This window comes from Danio rerio, chromosome 14 (genome assembly GCF_049306965.1).
Source record: "Danio rerio strain Tuebingen ecotype United States chromosome 14, GRCz12tu, whole genome shotgun sequence".
Classification (NCBI taxonomy): Eukaryota; Metazoa; Chordata; class Actinopteri; order Cypriniformes; family Danionidae; genus Danio; species Danio rerio.
The window spans coordinates 40,454,758-40,468,035 of record NC_133189.1 but is presented as its reverse complement, the minus strand read 5'-3'; the positions used below and the strand labels follow the sequence as shown (position 1 = coordinate 40,468,035).

General features: G+C 35.1%; 1 protein-coding gene across 6 annotated transcripts in view; it reads left to right on the top strand.

The window, feature by feature from the left end:
• The first annotated feature begins 3,604 nt into the window (after positions 1-3,604).
• The window catches only part of pdgfc (platelet derived growth factor c), a 298,659-nt gene continuing 288,985 nt past the window's right edge, over positions 3,605-13,278 (top strand). For all 6 annotated transcript variants that reach the window (XM_073922101.1, XM_068213387.2, XM_073922102.1 and 3 more), the window contains exon 1: positions 3,605-3,880. The gene's annotated coding sequence lies outside the window, so the exon portion shown is untranslated. The remainder of the gene's footprint in view (positions 3,881-13,278) is intronic.

Here is a 13,278-nt window from a genome sequence, read left to right as displayed (position 1 = left end):
GCCTGCTCAAAAATACTGTCTGACTGTTTGCAAACTCAGCTTCATAACTGAAAAATCAATGCCCTCATTTCATATTTTGCTCATAGTTCTTTCTTTGTGTGTCATTGTTTGACAGGTGAGCTTAAACCCCAGAGGTCTCCGCTCTTTCCTGATAGTGGCAAAGTGACAATTGCTAAAAAGGCTTGCTGAGAGCAGTGGCCCTTCAGAGGAAAACTCTGTGTCTCTGCGAGAGGGATTGTATCAGGGGAAATAAAGAAATATCACACTTTTATGTCATTTTAGAGGGACTTTGACAGAGCATCTCTGTGGACCATCACCCTAAAATTCTGCTGCAGATCTGCTTGCAAAAAAATGTAGGTTTTGATCACTGTCTATTAAGACAGGTAACAGAATGATTGTCTGCACATTCAAGTGATTTGATAAAAGGCCAAAACTGTGGCTGTAGTTTAAATCCATGAGTATCTAAAAGGATAATTCACCAAAAAAGAAAAAAAAAGAAAAGAAAGATAAATTACTCAGGACTTCAGAGATGTAGATAATAGGCTGTATTAAACATAGGGTAAATCTAAAAATCAACATGATCTCACTTGGCGTTGTAAGTGGGGAGAAAAGGTAGATCATGGTTCACACATCACCCCACACTCCCCCTCAACCCCTGAAATTATTAGTTGTATTATATTAATTAATTAATTATATTAATGCTGAAATTGCTGGCTATGCGCCCCTGATCACGCTGAACATACACTCAAAAATTTTTTTTGCTGCTACTTTTAACTATACTTGAAATGAGCTTAAATTGGGATAACTCAATTGTTTTATGTTCGATCCACTTAAATTTGTACAAACAGTTGAGTTAACTTAATTGATCTGTGTTACCCAGCATCCTTACTTTTTTATAGATGGCAGAATACACTGTAAAAAATGCTGGCTTCCAAACAATTCCTTTATGTTGTCCCAACAGAAATCAGTTAGGTTGACCTAATTGATTTTACAAATTTAAGTTGATTGAACATAAAACAATTAAGTTATGCCACCAAAAATCAGAAAAATTGTGTTGAATCAGCTCATTACAAATAAGTAGTTTGAACAAGCAGCAAAAACGTTACTAAGTGTATGAAAACAGCAGAAGATCAAAGTCACATATACAGTGGAAATCAGAATTATTAGCACCCCTAAATTATTAGCCCCCTGTTTATCCCCCACCCCCCCCCCCCCAATTTATGTTTAATGGGGAGAAGATTTTATTTAACACATTTCTAAACATAATAGCTTTAATAACTCATTTTTGATAACTGATTAATTTTATCTTTGCCATAATGACAGCACATAATATTTTATTAGATATTTTTCAAGACACTTCTGAAAAGCTTAAAGTGACATTTAAAGGCTTAACTAGGTTAACTAGATTTAGGCAGGACAGGGTAATTAGGCAAGTTATTGTATAACTATGGTTTGTTCTGTAGACTATCGAAGAAAAAATAGCTTAAAGGGACTAATAATATTGACCTTAAAATGATTTATAAAAATTAAAAACTGCTTTTATTCTAGTCAAAATAAAACAAATAAGACTTTCTAAGGAAGGCAAAATATTATCAGACATGTTGTGAAGATTTCCTTGCTCTGTTAAACATCATTTGGGAAATATTTAAAAAGGGGAAAAAATCAAAAGGGGGCTAATAATTCTTACTTCAATATGTTGAATGTACTGAGAGTTCTTTTTGTGTGAACTATCCCTTGTAGTCAATAAACTAGCTACTCTTCAGTTGTCTATATGCTGTCATAAAAAATAATTGGAAGTGGCTTTTGTAGTTCACATGGGGCAGAGAACATTTCAGGGACAAAAGGTATAAGAGGTCCTGATGCTCTGCGAACCCCTTGTCCAAACACCATACAAGTCTTCAACATCAGCTCATTTATCAGTGTATATTGCATTATTGGCTGCTAGGAGGTCTATTTTTAGCCCTGCATGGGAACTCTTTTCACGGGGGATGCAAGTACTTCTGAGATGTGTTCAACATATTTGCTGTAAAGAAGCCAGAAAGTATCTACAGGACAACGCCTAATAATCTAGACCTATGAACTGAGGCTACAAGACAGGATAAATTAGGCTGGGGGTTCATGAAGTTTTCTAGTTTTTAAAGCATTTCTTCTTTAAGATTAGTCGGGTATAACTGACATGCACTTCATTATGCTACCTCATCCCTTCTTCTGAAAAATGGGTCCTCTATGAGCTAAATGAGTCATCTTACTGACAGATGCAAGAACATTCTGTGCTACAGAGAAGTCAACTTTTGGTTTGAATCACTCGTCAACTGAATGCGTCTCTACAATCACAGTCAGTGAAAAGCCAACTGCGGATGAATATTTTAGCTGCTCGCGCTCTCCCAAAGCCATGGCAAGCATGTCAGGACTTAGGTTATTCATGCAGCATTTTCCGTCTTGCCCTTTTATCCCTAAATGCTTTTTAAAGGTGGTATTAATTAACTCTCTGTAATAATAGTAATAGGCCTAGCTTATTTATTGTTAATATTTTATCTTACACATTTCTCAGATCTCATCTCACATGCTTTTGAAAGTTTTGCAAATATGCTATATTTAGAAATTGGACATCCCAAGTCATTTACTACTGGAAAACTCATGTTTAATACTCTAGTTTCCAAGATGGATCATATCATCAGGTGAAGTGAGTATGAAATATTTTTGACTGGTGACACAGTGGCACAGTGGGTAGCGCTGTTGCCTTACAGCAAGACTGTCCATGGTGTGAGCCCCAGCTGGGTCAGTTGGCATTTTTGTGTGAAATTGCATGTTCTCCCCGTGTTGGCATGGGGTTTCCTCCAGGTGCTCCGGGTTTGCCCACAGTCCAAACACATGAATGTGAATTTAATAAGCTAAGTGTAGTGGCTGTAGTGCATGTATGTGAATGCAAGAATGTATGGGTGTTTCCCAGGGTTGTGGCTGGACGGGCATTCAATGCATAAAACACATGCTGGATAGGTTGGTGGTTCATTCTGCTGCTGTGGCCACCCCTGATTAATAAAGGGGCTAAGCCAAAAAGAAAATGAATGAATTAATATTTTTGACTCTCAAAGTGATGATAATATTGTAGGCTTCCATTTTATGAAAGGTAAAAATTCAGCTAAACATCCTCTTTAATGTTCTAATGAAGAAAAATAATTGGGACTACTTGTATGAAAGCTGATAGATAATACAAAAACGTAACACAATAGTATCCAGTGTGCAAGTAGCAACCAACAACTTTATTCAAAATCACATTTTCAGGCCATACTTAGTAGGCAAGGGAAAAAAACAAGTGACTCATATCTAGGTAGAAAATTTAGGTAGAAACTGCAGCCCATAAAGTGACTGCTATACTTCATTAATTTTCCACAAAAGCTAAATCACCTTAACAGTGAAATTAGCGTTACAAAAGTTGTAGATGTGTGGTGAATATGGTTATTAGTTATTAACCAATAAAATGCCATGTGTTAAATGTTGTAACTATTGTGGGTAGGAATTGAATAAGATTATACAGAAATGAACTTGTTTTCCCTCACTTAATTAAATTATTTCCGACAAAAGGCATTCGAGTGTGACACGTCACGACTGGTCATGTGATACGTGAGAATAGACCCAACGCCATCATCGTCCACTTACAGCGTGGTAGATGAGTAACTTACATTAAACAAATAAGAGTTACATTTTATAGCGACGACCAAATAAGAGAAGAGAAATAGCATTGCTTAACACTCAGGTTATCCCAGAAGACTTGGAACATTGTGTCAACAATACAGTTTATTTTCTTCGAGCTTTGAGGTTAAGTCGTGTAACTTCCTGCAGACATTCTGCCTGAGACTCTATGAGCTGGAACGACAAGACGGTAAGAAAGTGGCATTTTATTTATTTATTTATTTATTTATTTATTTTTTCATAAAAGTAAGCCTATATTTTTGTATGAAAATGAATTTTGAAATTACATTTTCATGATATTAAAAGGCCAGCAGTTGTCAGGTTACAGTACTTTAGATGGCCATTGGAGGGCAGTGCTCCTCTGCAGTTGTATTTCATCAAAGTTGAAACAGAACTGCTTTGAGTTTCTTTCTAACAAACGTAATGTTGTTAGGAAGAATGCATAATTAAAGATTGGGATATACTGCCTAACATGTTCACTGCTTTGCTATGGTATAATGTGATAGATCATTGTTGCACATTATATTCAAGATGGAGCATTTTAAGGCAATTCGGGGATTCAGATATCATGCAAGTGAAAAATGAAGTAAATGAGCAGCAGATTTCAGCTTAATCTTTGTCTAAAAATTTATATTTTTCCACAAAGTTCACCATTTTGAAATGGCTTCAGTACTTGCTGTCATAAACTCCCAATTTGTTTTAATTTAGGGAAATCAATAGAATGTCTAAAATAATAAAGTGTGTGGCTTATCTGTGCTACTTGAACTCATATTCATATTGATTCTCACAAAGTCAAGAGAAAATGACACATTAAAAAAAAAACAAGTACACGTAGCACAAGGAGTTGTTGTTTTTGTTTTTGTGTGTGTGTGCGCGTGTATGCGTGTTTGTGTCAGACACCTGTAAATGACAATAAGCTAATGAAAATCGACTAAATGAAATGACTGTGATCAGCCTAGACTTTGTAGCCTAATTTCAGAACTGAAAGACAAACAGGTAGTGACAGTGTGACTGGCACAGGAGATGTTCTTTTGCTCTCATCACACAAATGAGGCAGAGCGAAGTAGTTTTCATCAGGTTGCTTCATTATCCCGGTGATGAATCATTGTGCATCATCATAGCAGCACATACTTATGTCTGATAGCTTTCACAGTACTGTTTAGTATTGAGCGACTTTATATTCTGAGGGGAGGGATTGGGGACTAGTAATACACGTCGAAAAATAAGCTTTTTGATTACATTTTAAAACAAGGAAAATTAGGGGAATTGATGCATTTGTTTTCTGTACGTTAGAATGTGTCCTGTTTATTGTTATTCTGTTTTATTGCAGAAATATTGATCATCATAATGTTTTTAACCAGGAGTACTACCCAGTAAAATGTAGTTCAGTTGAACAATCAGTTATAGCACAAATAATACTAACAATACTAATTATTTATGATTGTAAATCTGTACTTTGCCACACAACTAATGGCTAAATGTTGATGGTTTATTTGACTGAATGACATTTTGCCACAATCAGAGAGAGTATTGGTGTTGTGGTGTTTGGAAACTTTGCGTGTATAAATCATCAGTGGTGTAAAGTAACAAATTACAAGTACTCAACTGACTGTAATTAAGAAGTTTTTCTCTGAAATTGTAATTCACTTAGCAGTTTAAAAAAATTTGAACTTTTACTTTCCCTTGAGTACATTTTTAGTGCATTATCGGTACTTTTACTTCACTACTTTCCTTCAACCTGCAGTCACTAGTTCTACTTTATTTTTTCCTTATCTGTGGGGATTAGAAAAATCAGTCATGTGATTCCTATCCAATCAAATAGCAAATAGAAGGCAAATCGCAACATAATGAATTACCTCAAGACATGTGCGCTTTATAATTTCAGCTAATTGTTTGGAGGCATTAAAAGTGTACAGCAAGATGTCCAAAATCTTTACACGCATTGACCCAGAGACTGTTTAGATGCATGTCACTGATGAGAAGATGACGGATGTTTACTGTATGATGACTGAAATGGCCTTAAACACCCTGTTGGCACAGGCCATCGACTTGATGTCATATTAATGTTGTACCCCAACTTTTTGGGGATGTTGCATTTTGTTTGGAAATAAAAATTGGGTTGACGTCAGAACCCAACGCCACGCCGACGTCAATGTCCAATGGCCAACCAAAAATCAATGTTAGAGCTTGACGTTGACGTTACCACTATGACGTCTATCAGATGTTGTATTTTGTTTGTCATACCTGATGACTAAATGTCAGTATTTGACATCAATATGACGTTGGTTTAAGATGTTGGTTCAACGATGGATTTTGGTCAGTTTCTAACACAACCTAAAATCAACCAAATATCAACGTCATTTGACGCCTTTATTGCACATTAAAAATATATTGTCCTTAGACGCTGGCTAGACATTGAATTTTGGTCACCTCTTTTCACGACCTAAATTTAACCTAATATTAACGTTTTATGACGTTGTGTGCCTGCTGGGCAATAACTAAATGCACTGCAGAATGTTACATTTATACACATCCACAAATTACATGTAAATGCATCGGCTTTTCACAGCGTAATACTATTTTTGAGTGCTTTTGAAAGGTCTACTTTTCACTCATACTTTGAGTAATGTTCACAATAGACACTTTTACTCTACTTGCTCTACATTTGTAGTCAAGTAATGGTGTAATGACACCACCCTCCCTATCTTTAAGCCACATCCGTAGGGCAACATAAGTTGCTTAGTAATTTTGGGCTTAGTAGTTTTTCATTCTGAGCCTCATAGTCAGCGTTGGCCAGTGTGTAACAGGTTATCTTGCGTTACCTCATGCTCGAGACACAGCACAGCAGATTCTAGCTATAAGAAAGATAAAGGTTATTTAGTTTCCCCGTTTATAGCAAAGCGGAATGAGGTATGTTTGCTTTGTGTTTGTTTGTGTTGGTGCTTTTGATGTTCTTTATTGAACTTTTCTTTGCGTTCTTGTGGATGTTGTGCTCCATGTGTGTGGTTTGTATTGTGAGTGTGTGTAAATTGTGCTTCATGTTCTCATGATTGTTTACACCGTGTTTTTTTGTTTTTTTGGTTTTGTGTAGTTTAATGGTGCAATGGGCAACACGGTGACAAGAACTCATTTCTTGAGTGAAGCATATGCAGTGTTTCATACAGTCTCAAAGGTTTATGGCTTTTGGTCAAATAAATCACGGTGCAAGCATCAGTGAAAACTCTCTGCCTCCTTCTTTGATGCCAGGGGGCCGCTACAAATGGTGCTTTTACTTAAGTATGATTTTTCAGGACTCTTTTTCACTACTGATGATTATTTTTGACACGTTTTACCCTTTTGTACTGTTCAAATTTACTACCCTTTTGTAATGTTCATGGCTATTTTTGCCCCATCGATGTCCATTATATTGACATTTTGATTGCAAAGCCTTTTCATAGGCCTGTGCACAAAAGTTTCTGGCTTTAATATGGAGTTCTGTGGTGTAAAACAGCAGCTTGTGTGTGTGTGTGTGTGTGTGTGTGTGTGCATATATACACTTACTATGTTTACTATGTTCTGATAACTGAGGTGTTTATTTGATTTTCTCTGACATATAAAGACAAGTCCACATATGTCTCACACTGACACACACACACACACTTAATTTCACAAACGCTAATGTCACACTGCAAATTTCAAATAGAAAATCTGCTCTTTAAATACATGGAAAATACACTTCTTTAACCAAATAAAAAAATAAAAGTGGATTATTAGACACTTCTTGCACTTGACTGTCACAGCTTTATTTACAGAGAGGAGAGGCCGGATTTAAAGACCCCCATTTAAAATGACATCAGTGGGAATAAATGATGACAGAATTTTAATATCAGTTTTTGATTTGCTTTCAAATATCTAAATTGTTGCAGTTTATCAAGTGGAGTCTGCAAACAAATTACCGAAAGGCCTTTTGTTTCTCTGAGAAGTAGCTGCGTATTTTTACAGTGACTGCTGTGAATTTTAGTCAATATATGAATCAGTTCTCTTCATGTTCTCACAGGTCACTTAACAGGTGTTGTTCATCTCATTAACTATGGCCATGCTCCATTAACATCTGTCAGCCAGTAATTATTCAAATAACTTTGTCTGCATTTTGAACACTGTGTCTTTTCTTTTTGTCGTTCAAGTTAAAACTACTTAAAGTTAATTTTGGCAAATGTTTTTCTTGGATAATTATTAATTATAAACAGTACATGGCTTGATATTTCATAATGACTTTCATACATTTTAAGCTTGTTCTAACTCTCAATTTTTTTTTAGGGTCAAAGTAAAACAAAAATACATTTTTTAATCATAATGATAAGCCAAACAAGGCACGTTCACCTAATATTTATACATAGTAAGGTTGCACTGTTTACCGGTACTATGGTAGTATCGCGATACTATGGCTCCAAATTACTGGCGGTGCTAGTCGCCATTAACAGTCTATCTTTCATAGATAGTGTTGGATGTGGAGCCGTGGCAATCTCTTAAAAAGAACGACTCACAAAATTAAATTTTGAATTACTTTGGATTATTACCTGATAAGACTGGAAAAAAAAAACAATAGATGAAAAAACCCGAAATAGCAACAAAAGTACCATGAGTTACTTTTATTTCTGTTAAGCAGAAAATAAAATATTTTAAAGAATGTTATAAACTCGACATGGGCCAGTATAGGACTAATCTGATAGTATGATTACCTTAAATGGAAATATCACGGATTACTGCTCTAAAATAAGTTCTTTTTAAATGTCTGAGTAAAAAACAACTACTTTCCCTCCCATTGAACACAATATTATTTATTTTAAAATTTTGGAACAGTAAATTATTTGTCAGGTCAAATTATTAAAATATCTCATTGACTTCTGTTGTCTTCGTTAGTTTCAAAAACACAGATTTCTTTACAACTTGTAAAAGCTTCTTTGGGTATCGTACTTTTCTCTGTAAATAAATTAATCCACTACACTGTTCTGCTCTATATCATGCTTGGATGTTGGTTTATTAGAGTTTTTTTTTTCTCTTTTTCCCAGATATTTGCTAAATCATGGGCTGATCAGTAACTCTTATTGCAGAGGGTCCTTTTTTGCTGGAGTTACTGTTGCTCTAAAAAGTAAATAAAATATTGGTAAATAAAAAACTCATACGTAGAAACGGTATAACTGAAAATGTTAGAGGTTTTAAAACCTTAACTTTTACAAACCACAGTAAACCTTGAAACCGCTTTAAAAAAAAACAAATACAATGGAAGTCAATGGTTACTGATTTTTTTCCTTCTTTTTTCCTTAGAATAACTTATTTAGTTTTAAACAGAAAAAAAAGAAACGAGTGAAGTGTGAATAAATCATGACATATTTTTTAGTTTTGGGTGAACTATACGCTGACATTTGTCAATTTCTCTAGTTTTAAGTGAATAAAAAACCTGAGATGTGGTTGTTGGATATTTGTAAGGTCTCCATTCAATGACCGAAATAAATATGCAATTCCCGTTGCTCTTTGGTCTTGTCAAAAGTGGTGACAGAAATTCAATTAAACCTGTTTAATGACCCTCTGAGGAGCTCCTGCCAGATGCCTACAATATTCTGCACGTGAGTTAGAACTGGCCTTGTCAAATAAATTACATCCCGAGCCACCCCGGATACTGCATACCGAATAGGATACTGTACAGAGAGTTGAAGCCACAGATGCAATGTAATCTTACATTTGTTTTGTTGCAAAAGGCTTTGTGATATTTTAATTTTTTCAAAAGTCATAAAGAAGGATTTGTATGGAAGGCTTTTTAGCTGTGGCATACCTTACCACAAAGAGACCCTAGATGCGTTTTCCCCTTGTCTTTGTGTTTCATCTTGTCCTTCAGGGCCATAATCCAAATTTATTTATCTCTCCCATAATTAAAAGCCATTTTTATCTCTGTGCACTCCTATTAGTAGTGATCTTACAGAATGTGCCACAGGACAACATTCATTTTGTAGAATGGACTCTAATAGATAAAAGATAGTCTAGTCCCTGCATGGGCAAATATAATCAGAGCAAATCTTTTGTTGTATGAAATGTAGAATTAAATACTGTTGTTTTTGCTGTTATCAGTATTTGATAATCCCTTGTGTTCAACTGCAGGACTGGTCTCTCTTGAACTAGATTGTCTCTAGATTATCAGTTAATTGCAGAGCTTCACTCCTGATCGTATTCGCAGTCACTAGACTCATTCCTGTTATGCATATTGAGTCCTATGTGAATTTTAACTCCTTTGATGTTCATAGCAGTGTACTGTCGCCATAACAACAGCTTACGGTTTTATTTATAGCTTCGTGCAGGGTCGTTTGCATTCAGAGAAATCTAAAATCTTGTATGACAACCCGAGCATTCATTTATTTAAATCACTGCAGTAAATGACACATTGCTGATTCAAAGGAACAGGACCAAACCTTACTGCACACCATTGCTTGAGGTTGAGGTTTTACTTTTTATGACTTTTGTTAGTATTGAAATTATTTTTATGGTTATTGCTTATTTGTATCATAAATTACTATCATTGTTGAGATATGCTTTGTTTGAAAGCCAGATAACTTGCATAAAATGAGGCATAAGTAGAATATATTTATTAATATGTAAAGAGCTCAGATGCAAAAACACATAAGCACAGTATAAAATGTTCTTCTAAAATGAGAACTTTTTTTCCAGGCTCCATGTGTAAGTTCAGCAGTTTTGCATCTGAACTCTTCATATAACTAGAAAGACACAAACCTAATCTATTGAGCCCCACATTTTGGCATCACCTGACTTTTTGTACAGCCCCTTACATTAGGGTTTATATGTTAAGCGATTATCATAAATCATGCAGGCCTGTAGCCAGAGGGGGTTCGGATGGTTTGAAAGACCCACCACCCACTGACAAAGGCTCATAATTTGTTCCATAAATGAGCTCATTTGTTCTATTTTGACTGCTATACCATCATAAATTGTGAAAATAAAATTGTTGTAATACATTTGTATTTTAAAAATAACTATTTTTTTTCTTCATATTTCATTATTCTAAATATTTAGGAAATATTTTAGTACATCAAGCAGTGTGGTTATGATGACCATCCAACAAGCTAATCCAGCTAAAAATAGTGCTTAAATGTCAATGAATGCAGTATTTAAACCTCATAATTAAATAGAACATGAAGTAAATAACTGCAAAAAGGTCTACCATTCCTTTTACCAGGCTGGCTACAGGCCTGTCCTGGATGCATATGATCTTATTAAATTGACTTTTGTTACACAATCACCAGACATCTAGTCCATACAGATCGCTGGAGAACTACAAATCTGCCACCAAAAGAACTACAAATCCTGATTACACACATATATAGCTGGGAGCTGCTCAAGGACCGATTACATGGACCATATACTGTAGACAGCACACAAACGCACAGAGTCTTGTTATCTGTTAAAACTGTGACATTACGATGTAGTTTCCCATGCTTTGTCTTGCCATGTTTTGATTTGTTTTGTTTTATTGTTTATCCTGCCTGTTTATTGACCACAATTCTGGATTTTTTGTTTACCACTGTTTTGACTGTTGCCTGTCTGTCTATAGTGGTAGGCAAAGCAAGGCCTCATGAAACACTGAAACAGTTGAAGCAAATGTGTCGAAGCTTCTAAACATTTCGAAACCTGTTTCTACAGTGAGGCCTACAGGTCATTTTTATGTATTCCTCTAGCTTCAGCAAAGAAACAGTTAAGCAAATTGAGGTACTAAACCCTACATTATAGAGTTGAGGCTTTGTGTAATTTAGTGGAGTGGTGAGAGTTCCAGACTATCATGCTGAAATAATGGATTTGAGTCCATTGTCATGCAGCTATAAATGTTAGTTTTTAAATGCTCTGTTTCTTTAACGTGTTATGTCTTAACATTTGTCTGACATCTGAATGAACATTTTGTAATTAAATACTTCTTGTTTGGTTAAGTAACATTATTAAAATAAATCAAGTCATGATTTCAAAATACCTACAAGTGGGGATTCAAACTCAGGCCATTTGCAACACTGTGCACACACATGGTTCATTAGGTTACTTGAGTTTTTTCTGACCCTGTCAGTCAAACACAAATTCGCCAAGTCTCGAAACGCTTCCGAGTTGACGATGCTTTGAATTGCTTAAGTCACGTGACCTGTGTGTTTCAAATTAGCTTTTGGGAGGTTTGGATCGTGCTTCGGTGCAGCAGTACCGACCCTATACCGACCGCTTGGTCTTATTAACCATGATTCTGGATTATCTGTATTTGTCTGTTTATCCCTTTTTTAACCATTGCCTGGCTGACTAATCTTATAAATAAACTGCACATGGATCCCATTGTCCAGCACTGTTGTGTTACAATATGTAATACTAAAGGGATAGTTCACTTAAATGTTTCAGACAGTTTCACTCACCCTTTATTTTATTTTCCCTTTTATATGTTTTTTTTTGTTGCTGTAATTGTTAATAGCCCTGGACTTGCTTTAATAAATCACCAATGATCACATTTCAGATTTGAAAAAATCTTCCTCAATTTCTACTCAAACAAAAAGATAATGTTTAACAAAACCGTAGTTCAGTTAGTAATGTCAAGTCACAGCAATTTATATCCATTCGCCAATAGTAATTATTAATGAAGACAACAAAATAAATATTGTATTCCCATCATTTCATTAAATCATTTTGCCTACTTTGATTTGCATTGGTTTCAGGAATTCTGATTTGTTGAGTCATTAGTTGCTCTCATTATATTGGACTCATTAGCTCAGCGATGAGCTCACTGAAAAGTCAGCCCATCTGTGACCTCATCAGACACTCAAAGCAGCTGGAGTAGTCTATCATGAACAAACAGTTTTATTCATTAATTAGTCTACTTAAAAACGAACATTAAGAACTTATGCATTTTATCAAGTGGTGTAATTTGGCAGATTTTTAAATGGTAAAGATGAAAATACCAAAATGAATTTTTAATGTACGTCCTTGGCATTTAGAATAGATAGTACCTGATGTTACTCTCAGTCTGGATCAGTGTATTGTTGTGTATGTAAATCATTCACTCAGAGAATGATATAATTTTAAATATAGCTTTAATGATAACTGTTGCTGTCCACATCAATGCATGATCATTCTTTTTATTTATTTTTTAGCACTTTCTTCAGTTTTGTCGTTTGCCTAGCTCTTTAAAGCAAAATGGATTTTAACAAGTGGCTGTCGATATTTTTATTGTTCAGCAGTTGGAGAAAAAAAAAAGTATTTACTACAGTATAGTTGCTCTGTGCATTTCTTGTAGTAGTTATAATGAAGTCCTCTATTCTTTGAAACTCATATTAGAACTATACTGTGTCTGCATCATACCAGCTTTTTATAAATGGATCTTAACCATCATGGAGTCAGTTATTACATATAAAAACATTGCACAATAATTTTTGTGCATGCTGTAATTGGAGATCTCTAAAGGTAATTTCATGCAGCAAGTGGCAGTATAATGAAAGGTCTGTTTTATAGCCATAGCCTAATGAATGTCTGTAGGTGATGTATGTAACGTTACTAAAACCACCTGCCATACACACTGAA